We start from the raw sequence: 7,672 nt of genomic DNA on the forward strand, positions 1-7,672 counted from the left end.
CCTCCCCCTCCTCCTCCTCCCCCTCCTCCTCCTCTTTGCTCTCCCCTTCCTCCTTCCCCTCCTCCTTCCCCTCCTCCTCCCCCTTCTCTTCCTTTTCCTCCTTTCTCTCCCTCTTCCACTTTTTCTGCTTTTCTGTCTCCTCCTTTTTCTTTGTGGTGCTGGGTATGAACCCAGGGTTTCCTGCATGTTAGTCAACTGTTCTACCACAGCTATATCCCAGTCTGAAAGATAGTAGTTAAATACAAATTCAAATTGTTTTAATTGATCTTAGTCACTGGTTACAGTAATAAAAGTCTTGCTTAATGCAATGGTTAAAAGAGTCCTGCGCAGACGTGGTTGTTTTTGAGGGAAGCATATCCATTCTCATAAAAGAGTTTTTGTTATGTATCACTATGCTATCATAGTGAAAAACTGGGGAAAATAATGGAGAATTTCCATTTAAGAAAATTCCATTTGAGTTCAGTTGACTTCCCAAGCTATGACACCCTGCTAGAATGCAGACTTGTCCTGGACCACAGGCTCTGTGCTGGCAGGAAGCAGCTGCCCTGAGAACTGTGGTGTGTGGATCTCTGGCTTGGGATTTAGCACTTGAGGGAGCTGCGAACAGGAGCAGAAAATAACAGTCATTATCATTTATTTCAGATGCACTAGATTGAGGCCTTGTGTTTAGTACTTTATAGATAACCTTATTTTATCATCACAAGAACATACTAAAAATGACATGCCAGGCAGTGGTGGCACACGCCTTTAATCCCAGCACTTGGGAGGCAGAGGCCGGCGGATTTCTGAGTTCAAGGCCAGCCTGGTCTACAGAGGGAGTTCCAGGACAGCCGGGGTACACAGAGAAACTCTGTCTCGAAAAACCAAAAACCAAAACCCAAAAAAACCCAAAAATGACATTACTACCTTAATTTTGCTGATGAGAAAACTCATAGTCACTCTCTATTTCAACAACTACATAGTAAATTTCAGGACAGTCTGAAGTAAAACCCTACCTCAAACGTTTTTAAATAAGGACTAGCGATTTAGCTTTGTTGTAGAGTACTTGCATAAGGACCTGGGTTCAACCCTCAGTACCACCCAAAGCAGCAAAAGCATAAAATTGCTCAGCATACATGTGCACACACATATGAGTGACACGTCCTTGGGAGAAAGGATGAAAACTTTAACTTCAGATAATGCTGGGGCATATGAATTGTATATGTCCTTGACAAAGCCAAGTTATTCAAATATTAAGTCTTATTTGCTATAAGGTTAATAATTAAGCAAGCCTATTTAAATAGTCACCTCAAAATTAAGCAATAATTAACATTAGTCATAAACTCCGTTAGTGTTCCTGACCCTTAAGAACTTTTGTTGTTGTTTTTCATTTTTTAAATATGTATATTGATTATGTGAGTGTCATACATGCATAAAATGTATTTTGATCATAGTCACCTCTGATGCCTTTGTTTAACTCCTCCGAGATCCTCCCCCCATCCACACCCCCTCCCAGCTTCCCACCTTCTTGTTTTGCTTTGTCTTTTCTAACCCACCAAATCCAACTGCCCATATACTCCTGAGTGTGCAACCATCCACTGGAGCTTCTGATCCTCAAGGTTAGTAATTCTCTATTTTTTCCAGGTTACATGTTTCCTTTCACCACAAGCTTCTTGCTGACAGGCACACTTGAAGGTGAATCATCACCACGCCACCTCAGATATGTACCTGCCAATTTATAATTACTAGTATTTAACATAATTATGAATAATCACAATTCAGAGCCTGAAAAGCACACGAGTGAAACAGAACGATTTTGATATGTAACATGTGTAACCAAGACAACTGGTCTTTTGTGTATCCAGGTTGTGTAAATGTTTATAGCAGAAACGATTCTAATACAACCAAGCCCATCTCTGTAACATGTAACGTGGGCTGTGGTTCATGATAATAATCTCCCCCACAATAATTACCTACATTGTTTAGTTATTAACTAATGTCTTGCAGGAATAAAACTGGAATTTCATTCAGCGAAACACGGGTGCCCAGCTTGCCTAAGTTTTGTTTGCTTGTTTGTTTTAAGATACAGATGGAATGTATGCACTCTGACCCCTTCCAGATCCTCCTCCTGGTTTAAGCTCAGCTTTTTACTTTGCCTTGAAACAAGAGTGTGATGGGGACAAGCCTGCTTAGAGAATGTCTTTTCTATCTCTTCCCCTTGACCTTGTAATTACACTATTGTGTATATAGATGAAATAGCCCAGTCCTCTGTGATATGAAACCAGCTGATGGGACTGGGAACTAGTTTTTCAGACCCAATGACTTGAAGATCCTCATGGGTCTCAGCTTCTTAAATGTCAACCATTCTGAAATTTTATAGAAGTAGGTGTAACAGCAGTCTTAATAGCAACTGGAGCTAAGCATTCTCTGGTATTTAAGTCACCCTGAGGTCTCTATGCCTTCTCTTTAGTTGCATGTCAGGCTATTGGTAAGAGAAGTATTCATGTCCTAAGGCAGAGCAGCTCATCTCTGTGACCTTGAGAAATCAGTTCTTCTAGTACATTCCTCTTTGGTTCCCCCAGATAACTCTAGTTCAGTGTCCTTTAGCCCTGGGTTGGGAGTAGGAGAGAGAGAGAATTTATTCTGTATTACGTATTATTCTCTAAGGGGGCCAACATGCTGTTAGTACAGTTTGGACTGTTTAAAAACATTTGAATTACACTTACTTTTATTTGTGTTTGTGTATGTGTGTGCACAATATGTATGGGGTTGGGATGCACATGCCATAATACCAGAGGACATTTCTCACCTTCCACCATCTGGGTCCTGGAAATGGAACTGGGGTCTTCAGATCTGATAGCTAAAGCCTTTATACACTCATCTATCTTGTGGGCCTATATGGTGGTTTTAAAAGCACATATTCAACTGGGGCTTGAGATGTTACTCATCAGCTTAATACTTGGCTAGTATATCCCCCAAGATCTCAATCCTAAGGAAGAAGGAAGAAAGAGAAGAAGGAGGAAGAGGAGGAAGAAAAGGAGAAGGAGGAGGAGGAGGAGGAAGAGGAGGAGGAGGAGGAAGAAGAAGAAGAAGAAGAAGAAGAAGAAGAAGAAGAAGAAAAGAAGAAGAAGAAGAAGAAGAAGAAGAAGAAGAAGAAGAAGAAGAAGAAGAAGAAGAAGAAGAAGAAGAAGAAGAAGAAGATTTTAAAAAGGAAAAGAGTTCAGTCTACATGCTCCTTTATTTTAGGAGTCACTATGCAAGAGTCTTTGATGAATTTCCTTTAGTTTTTTGCCACTTTACCCTCTTGCTTCAGGGACTGCATGACACATTTATCATTCCCAAGTGTACAGACACACAGGAGATTCTGGTCAAAGTTTAGAATCTTATTTAAGTAACTAAACTTTTCACCCAAATATGAAGTAGTTCACAGAGCATGGTACAGTTTAGGAAGGTGGTATTTTTTTTTTTTTTAATTTATGCTTTTAGTCAACTCGTCTTTCAAAATTACAAAGAATATGTACATTTCTTAGGGATTAACTGATGTGAACAAACACCATGACCAAGGCAACTCTTATAAGGACATTTAATTGGAGCAGGCTTACAGGTTCAGTGGTTCAGTTCATTATCATCAAGGCAGGAACATGACAGTATCCAGGCAGGTATGGTGCAGGAGGAACTGAGAATTCTACATCTTCATCTGTAGGTCACTAGGAGAAAACTTGCTTCCAGGCAACTAGGATGAGAGTCTTAAAGCCCAGGCCCACAGTGATACACTTCCTCCAACAAGGCCACACCTACTTCAACAAGGCTACACCTCCTAATAGTGCCACTCCTTGGGGCCAAGCATATTCAAACCACCACAACTCACAATAACAATTCTCTGTTGTCTCTTAGCATCACTGTTGGCAGGAGAGCCAGAGGTTGAGCAAGCTGTAGAAGCAGATTCTCTCTGAAACGTAAATATATCAACATGTCCACAGATATTTCTGCTGTTGGATATCCTAATCTTGGGCAATGGCATTCTTCTGCATTAGTACTCTGTACATAGTGTGTAACACGCCATACCTGTCTAGACAGACACCTGTATATAGAAACTATGCTTCACGGAATGGATTGCGTCTTAAGTCACATTATATAATTGATTTTCGTTGCCCCCCCCCAAATTCTGCCTTTTTTTTTCTTCTTTGACTTTTATGAATCAACCTGAACCTGTACTCTCCCTTCCCTGAGCCATGTGGCCAGAGTACTATCACAAATCCATCACAGGCTACATTATCTCCCACTAGCTTTGTAAGGACATTAGAAGGGAACCGGCCCTTAGCTTGCTGGGATGAGTGGCACCTTCTGCGCAGGCTCATTCTGCTGTAGCCCTCAGTGTTTCTGAGCAGGCTCTTTCTGCTGTAGTAGACAGTGTTTCTTTGTGTGAAGCCAGGGAAGATTCGCAGGTTCTCCCTCTATCACTGTAAGCAAGCCTGCTGTTCTAACTATTCTTTCCCACACCCAGGCTTCTGCCACCCGAATGCATTTCACATTTTGAGCCTTTGTCTCAGTTTAGGGACCTATCAGAGGACCTGGGTCACTTCAACTCAATGTACTGATAACCACACCTTCCATTTTCTTATATAAATTCAGTTAATTCTCTCAGGGGCATGACCTTCCAGAGCAGAGTATAGGACCTTATAAATATCAGAGCTGAGAACCAAACAGCCAAGAAATTCTCCTGGGACCACGAGGGTGAAAACAAACATATGTTCCTTTTGCTGATGAGCCTTTGGCGGATAATGACATGTTTCTTTACTAATAAGGCTGCCTAAAGCTCTCTGGTAGGGGACTTGGCTAGTGTGCTAGGGAGTCCTGGCTCCACCCTTAGCACTGTAAATAGTAATGATAATAATTATTATTTGTTATACTGTTTATCAGTCAGGTTTTATTTATAGTGCTTCCATGGTACATTTGATAGGCAGTTGTTAGAGAATTACTTCTAAGTGAACAAACTGTATTTGCTGAGTTGATTTTTTTCCCCAGCATGGCATTACTCTGTATATTTTGGTATTTGACGAAGTTCATTCACTTTCATACCTTTACCAAGTATCTGTTAGGTTTTACTTTAAAAATAAACAAATAAAAAACAGGGTCTTCCTACATGGTCCAGGCTGGCCTCAGTCACACAATCCTCCTGCCTCTGACACTCTAGTGCTAGAATGGAAAGCATTTGCCACCATGTGGCTGGTTTGGCATTTGTTTCTAATAACTATTGAATCTGCACTGTTTTTCTTCTGACTTTGTATCTTCATCTACAGTAAGAATTCTCTTGAATGTTTAAGTAATGAAAGTTCACATTGAAATCTGTGTTTATTACTATTATCTTCCTTCTCCCATCACCAAGAAGAAAAAAAGAGGTTGAAAGAGGGTCTCACTGACTGTCCTAGGTGAGTATGTATCTGTCTGTCCTGAGGTAGTGCTCTTTCAAGCAACTGTTTGTTTTGGGTTTTGTTCTTTTCTTTTCTTTTTTTTGTTTTTGTTTTTTGTTTGTTTTGTTTTGAGAAAAGGTCTCTCTACATTGCCATCACTGTCCTGGAACTCACTGTGTAGACCTGGCTGACCTTGAACTCACAAAGATCCACCTGCCTCTGCCTCCTGAGTGATAGAATTTAATACATGCTCCACATACCCAGCTCACCACAAGCTTCTTAACTATATATGTCTTCGTTTCTCTTGTTATGTGTAAATAGGTCAAAGGAAAGCAGGAAGAAGCACCCTTTACATTGTCCTGTCTCCAGCAGTTTGGGTCTGTTTCTTGAACTCCTGGGTATGATTTTTTTTTGGATACTCACAGTGGAACTATTTGAGGCATGCTGCTACATCTTCACCCAGGCAGTTCTCCATTACACAACTATCTTCTCTTAGGACTTTAGAGGACAAGAAAGAACTGTGTTTCCCCCACCCCCCTCCCCACACATACACATGCTTTTTACCTTGCTTTTAAAAGAGTGTGTTTTCCCAGGTGCTGGAAACTGAAACAGCTGTCACAGAAATCCTGTATTTGGCATAAGATGTACCTTCATGCTTCGTCTTTTGCAGGTCCCAGTAAAGCTGCAGCTTGCATTATGAGTACATGCTTGGCTTCCCTAGATCACAGAGGTTTTCCCCCAATGAGAAGAAAACAATACCTTAAGGCTAAGGCAACAAGCCAAGTATGATCTCAAGGGGCCTAGCCAAATCTGAGTGCTTGCCAGAGAGAAAGAGGAAGGAAAGTGGAAGGAGAAACTGTCAGGGGATCTTTGGTATGTGGACCATCTTCTTTCCTCTTCAAAAGTGAAATTACAAACGGGGGACATAGTGTGTCAGAAATGCTCAGGTAAACATGGGATAGCCTGAGAACACTAAAACATATGCCCTGTGTCCTGAGGCTTTCAGGGCAAAGCATTTTGGAGGCATGTCAGTGTGATGCAGAGCTGAAGTCTCTCAATGAGATGAATTTAGGAGTGCCGCTGTCTTCATGTAGGATCTTTGAAGTTGTAGAAGGCCAGTGAGCTTGTACAAGCTGATCTGGGATCAGAACAAGAGGCCACCAGGTCAAAATAACTCAGCACGTGGTCCTTTTGTGGTGATACCAAGGGCAGGAATCAACTCAGCCAAGCAGGATCCAAACACATCACTCTGGGTCTCTGAACCCCTTTGCCCTTTGCTCCATGTTCCTATATGCCCAGACTGAGGCTACATCATAGGTGTAGCCTGTGCGGTCGTCTTGCCAGCAAGAAGACACGTGGACACACTAGGTTCCTTATGCAGCAACATTTTATTGTCTCCATCCATAGGAAAAAGGGGGTCGAGCCCAAAATCCGCACTGCTTATATACACCACAGTGCAGCATGTCTGCCCACAGCATGGCGTGTCTGCCCATGATTGGCTGTTCGCTCATTACCCTATGTAACGCCCCGAAATGGGCCATGACATGGCATCTTTTTCACTCTATGCACATGCGCAAACAGTTCTCTACACACACGCGCAAACAGTTGTTTACTAGGAGTCGACAGTGGAAGTAGGCGCCATCTTGCCATGGCGAATGCCTCTCCAGCTTCACGGCTCCCCACAATAGGAATAGAAATCTAAAAGAGAGAGGGGAGGCAATTTGCATCATTTATTAGTGGTGCACAGATTAGTATGATGACATCACCACCAGGCATCCACAAGGTGGGGGCCCTTGAGGATTACTGATTCAGCTATCCTTGCACTAAGCCTACAGAAGCAGCAAACAGAATGTGTTTATTCTTGACTAGGCAGAGCAAGGGACAGCAGCTCAGGGTTCCTGTTCTTCTGTTTGGGAAGAAAGAAAAGTGTGATTATTGATTTCTCCTCCTCCTCCTCCTCTCCTCCTCCTCTCCTCCTCCTCTCTTCCTCCTCTCCCTCCTTCTCCTTTTCCTCCTTTTTTTTTTTTGATGCTTTTGGTTGTCAAACCAACATGTTCCAGTGCCTGCTTCTTACCAAGCCAAAAAACAAACAAACAAAAACCGCAAAAACCAGAATGCCATTTTCAAGTGCATGAATCATTTCTTTGACTCTTTATTCTAAACTCCTGAAGCTATTTGCAGAAGGAATCCTTCCCTCTTTCATCTGCCTCTCTTTTTTTTTTTCACCTTCTTTTTAAAACATGGCATCTAAAGGAACTTTATTGGATCAAAAAAAGAGAAGT

Source organism: Mastomys coucha, unplaced genomic scaffold, assembly GCF_008632895.1.
Source record: "Mastomys coucha isolate ucsf_1 unplaced genomic scaffold, UCSF_Mcou_1 pScaffold15, whole genome shotgun sequence".
NCBI classification, from domain to species: Eukaryota; Metazoa; Chordata; class Mammalia; order Rodentia; family Muridae; genus Mastomys; species Mastomys coucha.